The sequence below is a fragment of the Merops nubicus genome, unplaced genomic scaffold, assembly GCF_000691845.1.
Source record: "Merops nubicus isolate BGI_N331 unplaced genomic scaffold, ASM69184v1 scaffold6407, whole genome shotgun sequence".
NCBI lineage: Eukaryota > Metazoa > Chordata > Aves > Coraciiformes > Meropidae > Merops > Merops nubicus.
The window spans coordinates 20,715-32,860 of record NW_008622216.1 but is presented as its reverse complement, the minus strand read 5'-3'; the positions used below and the strand labels follow the sequence as shown (position 1 = coordinate 32,860).

The window sequence follows — 12,146 nt, the reverse complement described above, 5'->3', positions numbered from 1 at the left end:
CTCCGTCTTAATCAAGCATTCATTTTTTTTGGTCAATTTTCTTATGATCTTATGACAGACAATCTCTCCACATTGTCTCTACACAAACCTAATCAAATCATGCAAGTTTTGCCATCAACTTTAAAGGGACACAATTTCAATCTTCAAGGAATATAATTAGAAAAGTTAGTAACTTGAAGTACTTGTAGTTTTTCCTCCTAAGAAAAACAGATAATGCAATGAAAAAAAATCTTTATGTATGACCTATAACATCTGAAGAACTAAAAATAATCAAACAAACAAGCCCTGCAAAAATGCAAACCTCTAAGAGATGCCTTCCACTGTGTTTAACTACTTAAATCTAAGCTACATGCTTAACCTGAGTGGGCTACAGGAGGAAAGAGTAATTTTTTTTTTTGGGGAAAGAACTTTAAATTTTCTTGTTTCCAGACAGTAACCTCAGGGACAAACAATACTGCGAACCTGGCTTCGATTGAAACCAGCAGCTGCTAACCACATTCTTCTCATAATTCATTATCAGATAGCCAACAAGAGATACTGACTAAATATTGCTCCCCATTTCAGTTAAAAGACTTACTGCACTGATTTCAGAAACATGTGTGTACTATTTTCCTAAGCACTGCAACATCATCTTGAAGTCTAAAATTTTATGTGAAAGGTATTCTTGCTCCCAGAAAGAAACACAGAGAGTAAGAGCTTTCTGAAAGGCTTACTGATGCACCAAGTAATTTCACTAAAAGTATTTTAAAATGTTGTTTAAAGCATGCAGTATCAGGTTTATATATCATATATGTAAAGGTGTATATATATAAAGGTATCCCGCCTTTGGAGGGAAAGCAGAACATACCCACAATGTACCCAAAAGCTGCATGTATTTGTTCAGGCTATTGTCAATTCCATGAAATGCCTGTGCCATGGTACAGATTTAATTTTATAAGGCTGTAAGGAAATCAAATCGTGCATTTTGAAAGAAATGAAAGACAGGCAAGGAATTGTGAAGAATGTAGTCTTCAATTGTCTCAAATGTAGTCTTGAGAATCAATCAAAATTAGAGAGCCAAGACAAAAACAGCTTCCAGAGATGGGATGCTGGCACAGCTAATACACTGAGTTCGAGAAAGGAAGCAGGAACTGTGAACTGGCCTGAGCTGGCTGAATAGAATATATCAAGAAGATACACAGAGGTTAAGACAGCTACCCTGAAGAAAAATCCAAAAGATTTCCTTGTTATAAATGGAAATTTTTAAGGCTAGAAGGATAAATTACCATGGTCCTTTTATTTATCTGCATCCCATATCCAATGCAAAAAAAGGCTGATATTATGGAAGAATTGATAAGCTTGTATACAAACGGACAAGTGCTTTCCCATCTGTGAAACCCATTCCCTTGGGCTTGGTTATCCTTTTAAGCCTGGATATTTAGAACTTTATTATCCTATAAACATTTTTCCACTTGAGGTAATGCGACACTAAACTAACTACAAGACACATCATAACTGCAAAGATTACACATTAAAAATAAGGCTGCTTCTATTTTTTATGTTCCCATAGAAACAACAGCCGCTCTCAATACAGTGTTTGGTGTGATTGCAGAACCTATGCTGACATGCACCACGAAAAGGACGCAACTACCATTGGGGTTGCCCTGGAAAAAATTACTTTTAATTTTTCATGAAAAAGTTATAATCAAAGTAAAAACACTGCATCAACAAGTTTAAGTTTCCATCTAGAGAAAAACCAAAAAAGTCCTGCTGCATTGAACTGAGATTAGAGCATTCTCACAGCAAGTAAAAGTGATTTTGCATTATTACAAGCCTCATGCATCTAGTTGCTTTTTTTCTATTATGTGAGTTGAAATAATACTAGATATTAGATAACATCTATTATATCGCAGATTAGGTGATCTTAAATGTCTTTTCCAACCATAGTGATTCTGTGATTTTCAGACTTATGCTCCCTTCTCTTAGGCCAAATATATATTTCTTAAGTATTTTTTTGCTGGTTATTTTATAGATTGCTCTGGTTTGCTGCCTTCCTTTTAAGTTTCCACACATACTGTCAAAAACTAGATAGTGAACTGAGCCCTCATCAGCACTAGTAATTTCTCCTGGTTTATGTAATAGCTTTTATTCTAACATACCCCAAAAGGAACTTTCCCTTTTTGTCATGATATCACAATGCTGACTCACTTCTGGACAATACTCGAGTCCCCTTCTACTGTACCTTTCACTAGTTACCACCCTTTTTGTTAGTACTTAATTTCCACTTGTAATCATGCATTTTGTATTTGTTCCCTAAATTTGCTAACACTATTTAGCGTATATTTAAAAAAACAAAACAAAAACAAACACCAAACAGTCAAGCTGTACTTGCAAATTCCTCTAGCTCAGCATCAAGTTCAGAGTTAAGCACATCCCCTTTTTCTTGAGCCCACAATCAGTCTCTTCGGGATCCTACCTGATCACTTAACCACTTGCCTCTAGAGTGCCTTTCAGAAAGTTGCTCATTGGCTTTGGGCAATTAATCTAGAACTTATTTCCAAAATTTATGCAGAAAGAATCATATGCAGGACAGTATCAAGAGCTCTATCAGTCAAAATTCAGCGCATTTGCTTCTTCTTTTGCACCAAGACAGTTACTCTTTCAATGAAGGACATCAGTTTAGTTACAGTTGATTAACTCTTGAAATACTTTCTTGCTCGTTTTGAGTCTTAAATGTTCATAAACCCCACCCCCGCCAGTCTCAACTCTTACAATTTGATAATTTTGCAGTTTGCTCCACGTCTTTCCAGGGAATAGTTTCTAGTGATAGAACAGACAGAACTCTATTGAGTACAATATTACACAGATAAGGTATAAGAGACTGACATATTTTTCTTTTCATTTTAACTGCTACTACTTTCTATCTTTTGGCCTTCCCTTCCTATCAGCTGGCACAAGTGTGTAAGTTCTCTTCTGAGACCAAAGTAGGGTGTTGATTCATTCAGATTGCCCTCTGTTATTTCTCATTTCCCAGTTGCACAGCATGCTTTCAGGTTCTCTTTCTTCCTCTGACCTCTAAGAGAACCCATCCTGTTGGCTTCTACTGTTCCTTTCTGGTTGTAATTGACCTTATACCCCTTTTGCCTTTCCAACATTTTCCCTATATGCTCTATATATCCCCTGTGCTCTTTATAGCCCCCCTTAGAAACTGTCTCCACTTCTGATAGAAGTATCTTTTTAACGGCAGTCTTCATAAAACCATTAACACAAACAGAACAGCCTCTTACTACACTTCCCAACCTTCCTCTGTATGAAGACAGCTTGATGATGTGCATTAATATTTTTCAATAACAGAGATCCCTTATGCTTTGTAGACTTTTTTTTTTTTTGCTATTCCTGTAGTTGCCTTTTTTGCACTTTTTGTTTTGCTGTGAACATAGCTGGTGGCTGAGCTACTACCACCTCAGAAACGCTCAAGAAACAACTGCTTTCCATTCCTGTAATCTGGTGGTGGAAACAAGCAGCATCACAGTTCTGTCAGTCCTCCATCTTCACCTGGAAAAAGGTGATAACCCAGGTGGAAACATTTCATCCTCAGCATGGGCACCTTGTGTCTAAAAGTCACTTGAATTAATGCATTACCAGCAGTTTCTTTAGAAGGTCTTATTTTGAGAATTATTAATCAGCTTGTCCTATTCTATAGTTTCTGACATACAGAAAGAATGTTAATAAACTTTAAAAGAACATCAGAATAGCATTATTAAATCAAAATTCCTCCTCTTGGGAGGAATTCAATCAAATTTTAAGGAAGTCTCAATCAAACCAGAATGATAGTTTTGGAGCATGTAGAAGTTTTCTTTTGAACTGCAGGAGCCATCCAGCATTTCCTGTTGCACAGATGCCCGCCACTCCACTAGGATGTATCTTTTCAGGGCAGTTGAAAAAAATGTATCATAATAGTTCAAAGATGTTCCTTTCAACTTCCACTGTTGATTCCAGAATTACAATTTTAGGGCAGAAGGATTTGTTACAGATACCTAACTTGTTCCTCTCCACTAGAACTGCCATAAGTCCTTATGCTTGTGAACTTGAGCCCCAAGCTCCACATTTGTTGGCAATATAGTTCTTCACTCCAAGACTCCCTTGGCCCTTTTTTGAAAGCCTACTGGTTTTGCTACTGCAGAAGAAAAGACAGTGGTTTTGAGCAGCTCAACAGTCTATTCTTCATTTTGTATTTAGCCCAAACTGTATATGACAGATTCTTCATGGAAAAATTATTATTGTCAGCTGCTTATCTGAAATAATTTATTCCCTACTTAATCAATGTTTCTATGAACACAGGGTAAATTCCTTGAACAAGAACCTGCGCCCGTATTGTGGATTAAAGCTGGTACCTTATCCTAGGTAGAGGATTCCTTGAAAGAGATCAATGAAACTAGACCACAACAGAGATTAGGAAAAGGTGTTAAATGAATGGTTCATTATATTTGTCAACATTTTTATGATTAAAAAACATTTTTTTTTTTAAAAAAATGGTGAGTTTTTGTAGCCTAATCTGTATAACTCATTTCTGAGTTTTTCAGATGCTTCAGGTGATTCAGCTGCTTCTAAAACTTGAATGAATAGCAAACATTTTAAAAACTCTAATATACTACAGAATTTGAAGAATGGAGCGGAAAGCTAGCACAGGTTGTAGCCTTTGAACTTAGCATGCAACTTCTGCACAAATTTTGGCAGAAGAAAGATGGATGGGGCAGGGGAGGTGGGAGATCATAGATAGATATCCTCAGCAGCAGCTTGTTACAAGCTACAGATTCTGCAGAGCACAGGTTAAGTCTTTATGAGCAGATTATGAACACTCCACCACTGCAGAGAAATGAAGGATGTCATGTTCCAGCAGAACTGGGTTTGAGACTGATGCAGTCAAGCACATAGGGCAAGGAACCTGGCTTTCCCTCCTACCACATCCACAAGACAGATGAGGCACCTGCCTAACCTAGAGAAGGGAAAATCTCCCAGGAAATCCCATCACAGAAACACAAAATAAGTCAAAAGCAGAGTGGAAGGAAGGATCAGAAAAAGAGGAAGGAATGACAGACAAGAGATGAAACCAAGTAGGATCCAAGTAAGAGCCATGGAGGCAAGGCTAAACAGACGTACAAGAAACACTGGTCGGAACTCAGGGTGTATGTACCTAAGAGATGCAACACAAATAAGAGGCCAAAAAGAGGCAGCCCCAGAGTGCAATCCAAACACAAGAAAGCACAGGATTCTCCAGAAACAGGAACCGAAACCCAAAGAACTTTTTGGAACAAACTGCAGTAACTTCCTTCCATGTCAAGGCCCTAATAAGAATTGCACTGTTATAGTGCTGCCTTCTGCCTTATCCATCTAGGTTTGCATTACTCAAAGAATAACTTACTGCTCCTTTTGAAAATTTTGGTGTCTTTATAACCACTGGATTATGAAAATAATGTATCTAAGCCACTTTCTATGCCAATTATCAAGCACTTCATCCTTAAAATGGAGCTGAGAACACACACTCCATTAATACTTACAGCCTGCTTATACATCTTCCTTTCTGTAAAAATAGAGTTAAACTGCACATCATAAAAACTCTGAAGTGACTATTACATCACACCCATTTCTAGCTGAGAGTCATCCTTGCCCGTGGCAGGGAGGCTGAATTAGATGATCTCTAGGGTCCCTTCCAACCTAAGCCATTCTATGATTCAGTGATCTCAGAACCATAAGTACATTTAAATATTACATATATGGGTACCATATTTAAAAACTGAGGTACTAACTTGTCGTGGTTAAATTGGGGAAAATCCTTTAAAAAAGCCATATTTAAAATTGTGATTTACAGAGCACTCAAGATTTCACCAGGTAGGTGGATACATTGGTGAAAAGTATCTGTCATAGCAAGATAACTAAATTGTAATATCTATCTTGAACAACACACTTGCAGTCTCATTTAGCAGACCATCATTGTTATCATCTTTATGCATAATTACTGACAAGGTAAATTTCCATTAGAAAGCCCATCTGCTTTACATAAGAAGATTAGTTTATACAAGTTTTTGTTCTGCAGTTTTTTTCCCCAAATGCATTGCTATTATTCCTGGTAGATAATCAGCAAGTAAATTTCTGTAGCAGCTTCATTAATGGACTTGAATTTAATTTTCTGCCTAAGGGACTTGAGAAATTCAAAGAAACAGACACAGAAATGGCTAAGTACCTAAAGGGATGATAATGAACACAGGACAGTACCTAGATGGATTCTTTTCAGCATTTTACCCTCCTCTCTATTCCTTTCTCAAATGCAGGCGTGAAAGCCTCCCACTATCCAGTAAGATTTTATTTCATTAATTTTCAGACAGTTTAAGGAATTAGGACTATGACTTTTCTATAGCTGAACTATCCGCCACCAGTGGCACAATTCAAAATGCCATACCTGTCTTTCTTCTCTAAACCAATGGCTATTTGTTTTCACTCAAACTGTTCTCAACAAGGGAAGCAACAAGTATATCTTTAACCACAGTTAAGATAACTTCTCTCAAATACATTTTTCTTTATATACAGTTCTGCTCCAGCTTTTCGTTACAATAATCTCATACCATAGTAGGAATAAATTCTCTCAATCATCTGTACTTGTCTCATTACAGAGAAAAATAAACAAAGCAGAACATAAGCAGTAAGGAGGCTAATGATTTATCTACTAATCTTCCTTCTAACCAACTTTGAAATGCTATCCTTAGCCAAAAATGGGTTTAATTACATGTATTAATATCTTAAGTGACAGAAAGATGGTTGGTCAATGGGCTCAGACATCTTCCCTTTTGCTAGTTCTGGTTTAAATATGCTTCATGAGTGCTGATTTTGATACAGTATCATCCTATGGTGGTCCAGCCTTTTGGTATTGATAAACTCGTCTAATTAGGTACAGAACTGTCCCACACTATACTGCTTTTCTGAGAAAGTAAAAGGCCAGCTAACACAAATGGATTGGTTGTATGCATATAAGTAAGATGGTATTGATGGTATGTTTGTTGCTCAGTAGAAGGTGATAATAGTTCTGGATTAGTGACTGCAGTCTGGCGTTCCCGCTGACTGGAAAAGGGGAAACATAAACCCCACTTTCAAAATGGGAAAAAAAGAACTGTAGGCCAGCCAGTCTCACCTCTGTGCCTGACAATATCATGGAGCAGATCCTCCTGAAGGCTCTGCTAAAGCACACGAAAAATTAGGTGATTGGTGGCAACCAACATGGCTTCACCAAGCGCAAATCATGCCTGACAAATTTGGTGGCCTTTTATGATGGAGTTACAACATCAGCGGATAAGGGAAGAGCAACTGGGATCATCTACCTGGACTTGTGCAAAGTGTTTGACATTGTCCTGTATGACATCCTGGTCATTGGAGAAACATGGATTTGATAGATGAACCAGTCAATGGATATAGAATTGGCTGGATGGTCATACTCAACGAGTTGCAGCCAATGGTACAGTGTCCAAATGGAGACTGGTGACAAGCAGTGTTCCTGAAGAATCACTACCAGGACTGGTGCTGTCTAACACCTTTGTCATGGATGTGGACAGTGGAACTGAGTGCACCCTCAGCAAAGTTGCCAATGACACCAAGCTGTGTGGTGCAGGCAACGCACTGGAGGGAAGGGATGCCATCCGGGGGGACTTTGACAGGCTTGAGAGGTGGGCCCAAGTCAACCTCAAGATGTTCAACAAGGGCAAGTGCAAGGTCCTGGCTTGGGGCAACCCCAAGCAGAAACACAGGCTGGACCAAGTATGGATGGAGAGCAGCCCTGAGGATCAAGACTTGGGGGTGCTGACAAAAAGCTCAACATGAGCCAACAATGTGCTAATGCAGCCCAGAAAGCCAACCCTACCCTGGGCTGCATCAAAAGAAGCGGGGCCAAGGGAGTTTAGACAGGTGACTCTCCCCCTCTACTCCACTCTTTTGAGACCGCACCTGGAATACTCTGCCCAGCTCTGGAGCCCTCAGTACAAGAGAGAGACAGACCTGTTGGAGCAGGTCCAAAGAAGGGCCACAAAAAACAATCAGAGGGCTGGAAGACCTCTCCTATGAGGACAGGCTGAGAGAGTTGGGGCTGTTTAGCCTGGAGAAGAGAAGGCTCTGTGGAGACTTTACTGTAGCCTTTAGGTATCTGAAAGGGGCCTACAAGAAAGCTTGGCACGGACTTTATATGAGGACTTGTAGTGATAGGATACAGGGCAATGGCTTTAAACTAAAAGAGGGTGGATTTATATCAGAAATTAGGAATTTTTTCACAATGAGGATGGTGAGTCACTGACACAGGTTGCACAGGGAGGCTGCAGATGCCCCAGCATTGGACGTGTTCAAGACTAGGTTGGCATGACACTATGAGCAACCTGGTCTAGTGGAAGATGTTCCCCCAGCTCACTGCTGGGGCGTTGGAACTAGATGTTTTTTAGAGTCCCTTCCAAGCCAAACCATTCTATGATTCCGTAATTTGAAAATAAGCTTGTAATTAATTTAACAATTGTTAAGCTTTCATTTTCAAACTAACTTTAAATTTCACCTTTATAAAATTTGGCATTTATCGAAAACATACAACATTTTTTCTTAATTTAAACTTTTAAAAGGATAATTCATGTTTTATTTTATTTAGAAAGCAGCACTGCTTCCTTTATTAAATGTTGTAACTTATATCAGATATGATAAACATCCACTTTTATTCTTCGGAAGCGGCTTAGATTGTTATTTATCATTAGGATAGAGAAACCAGGATGATGACTGTCAAGTTAAAACTATTCGTCCTTCACCACAAGAAGAGTTAAAAATAGCATTGCTGGGACTGGCGGAGTGAAACATGTATGAGAAATCATGTTGGCAGATTTCTGAGGTGCAAAGATTTAACAGAAATCTAAGTTCTTTAACTAAATCTTATGGAAGATTATTCAATTAGAAAGATATGATTTAAAATACCTAACAAATATTTACCTTCCAATCATAAGACATTTTACTGGGAACCCCAGTATAGAAACAGGTAAGAATGACCACTGCTCCTCAAAAATTGCATTAATAAAACTGAAGAAAAACTCAATTTTAAAAAACACAGAACACTCACAAGCCATCACAGTAATTACAGAAGTAACAAAACAGTTACGCAGGAAGCTCTATTTCAAAATGGTTCTTTCTGGAAAACTCTAAATTTTAAACAACTGTTTTACACACAATTTTATTATATTAAATGGGAATTCCTTTTTGGCAACAGAGGAACATACCTGCCTGAATTCCAGCCCTCCTTCCATGTGTTATTCCTACAGAGATAACTTTTTTTGAGAAGGGGGCGGGGGGCAGGGAAAAGAGAGGGAAATTTTAACTTTTCCCACATTTCCCAAAATAGTTCTGTAGTTCCGAGATGCTTTATTTCTACACTCTCCCTCCTTTCCTTCCCAGCTATAAAAATAATCCCATTATCCATTATAGCAACTTTCATACTTCTATGCAGCATATTACATAGTCAGTATTCGATTCAAAAAAAATGTTTGCAATGACAGCACTGGCAAAAGCTAAAAAAAAAAAAAACCAAACACAAACAAAAAAAACCTAACCACAAATAAAAAAAAATAAGTACCCCTCCCCTCCAAAAAACCCCAAACCACCACCAACAAAAAACCATCAACAACCAAACCAACAGACAACAAAACATACAACAAAAAAAACAAACAGCAAACAAAATCAACCCTAAAATCAAACTTCCTAAGAAATCTATTCGATTTCCCAATAACACAGATTTGAACCTTGGCATCTGTTATCTACATACCTGGATTCTGTGAATATTAGGAATTATGCTGTTATATAAGCAAGGGCTGAAATTGTGTTTGATGAAAATTCTAGTTCCTTAGTATAAACACACTCCATATCCATTTTTAATTTTTTGTAAAGTGTAGTGAGAATACAGCCTCACAATGCTCCTCCATTTCCAGTTTAATTTCTTTATGGCACGTAAGGGCAGGCTGACCAAAGATTTTCTTCTTAAGTAAGCCAGACTGCCATATCCAACAGTAAGCAAACAGAATAAATTTTATATAAATTTAAATGAATACATCTGGGATGGATCTATCTGGGTCATCTAACTAACAGTTTTCTTCCCTGTATATATGTACAGCATAGTCCTTGCCCAAAGCTAAGTCCTGACAGGCTAAATGTAACCTCCTTCCTGTCACAGCAATGACAGCTGGCTCCTGCCTCTGTCTAAACAATGTATAAAAGCAATATAGTTTTTCTTCCTGAAACATGAATGCCAGCAGAATACAATAGTTTTAGGAAGCTATACCAGGACTATAAAATTTGCTCAACTATACACATCTCAAACTTCACACTACATGAGAAAATGTTTCCTTCCCACAAAGTTCAATGATCACGTTCAATGATCATACAGTTCCAAAAGCCTCATACCTACACAAAGAGCATACAGAGCAAGTACAATTAGTGGATGCACAATGCTGCATGTGCTGCAAATTCCACTTCAGAACTCAAACCCAAACACTTTGAAATGCACAAAATGCAGTTTATTATATAGACAACTTATTATCTTAACATATGGTACAACAGCTATGGTCAGGACCTTCCAGATCTGGTGAAAGAAAATGATCTCATTTTCTGATGATCAATGAACTCATCATCACATTTGGAAATGCTGCTGCTTCTTAAAATAATCCAAACCCAAGATAATGTGCGTGTTTCTGGAAAATAAAACCATTCTTCCACCTCCAATAGCAGTTTTCTGAAACTGAGCCTTCTGGACAATATTTTTTTTTTTAAATCACACTGAAACCACTAGATTCAAACCACTACTTAAGTATGTACATAATTTAAAACAAAGTTGTTACCTTTCCTCTGCTAAAGGCTCATGAAGGCCTAAAATAGTGAACATAAATAGTTGCTTTTTTTTTTCTCTTTTATCTCAACAATGTTTCTTTGTCCAACAAATCTCTTCAGTGGAAGATAGAGCTGCATGATGTGCTTACTGCCTCTTAACAGCTAAGTAGTAAGAGGAAACTAAAGCCATATTGTTAATATTTTGCTATTTTGACATGAATTCTCCTGTCATTCTCACTTACATGGGCATAGTTTACAGTATGATTTTGGTGTGTACAAACTACACTTGCTTTGTAAGGAAACTAAACCAGAACTGCTCCATGTGTACAGCTTTCTATGACATAACATGGTGACTTAACGAATATATAACAATACTTGACAATATACTAACGAATATTTAACATAACCAATGACTTGCCTCTTCGACATTTTCACCAGTGCTTTGTGGAGGACATATAGTCTAGAGAAACAGACAAAATGCAGTCTGAAGTAAACCCCTCAAACTGACAACTCTGCAAAAAAACAGTTTTTGTGCATTTGTTTGCTTTTACTGCATTAAATTATTTGTCACGGTAAACAAAAACTAAGAATGAACTATAGTATTAAGCATCAAGGACCCTACAGGTATTTCTCCTGTGCTTGCATAAACCTGTCACCTGTTTTTTCAATTATGAATGAGTGTTCTTCAAATTGCTTCAGAAAATGGGACTTTCATTGACTATCACATCAAAGCAGATGCAGTAGTAGCCTTTAGTAAGCTTTAATAGCTCACTTAAAAGCAAATAAACCCATTGTTTATGAAGCAGCTCTGCAAACTCCTCCTGTGTTTTCTTATCCAGGTAGCACATTTTAGGTATTCAGTATATATGTAGCTGTAGAAATTCCACAGTTAGAACTTAGTTAACAATTCTCTTGGTAAATGAGGCTGATTAAAATCTAGTTCAGTCTCCTTTAATTGTGTTGGCTTTACTGAGATAAAAAATAGTAGCATTTTATTACTGTTCCCGAAGAAAAATCTTCCCAAGACAGCAACAACTCACAAGACTGTGTATTAACACAGAGACTTATCTGACTTTCACAATATAAAAGACATAATTAAATTCAATTAAACTCTGAGGGTCTGTTACTTTAAAAGATGCACAATTGTAGAACCTTTGTAATGTCAGCTTTCTTGCCAAAAGCACTTCAGAAAGTATTCTCCTGTGCACCACCGAGAGGCTTCTGCCGGACTTGCTGAGAAGCATTTACAGCAATAACTATCACTCTCCAAGGCCAGCATT

The 12,146-nt window shown here is 37.7% G+C and overlaps 1 protein-coding gene across 1 annotated transcript in view; it reads right to left on the bottom strand.

The window, feature by feature from the left end:
- ZDHHC14 (zinc finger, DHHC-type containing 14) overlaps window positions 1–12,146 on the bottom strand; it is a 52,082-nt gene that overhangs the window by 39,563 nt on the left and 373 nt on the right. The gene's annotated exons all lie outside the window — the stretch shown is intronic.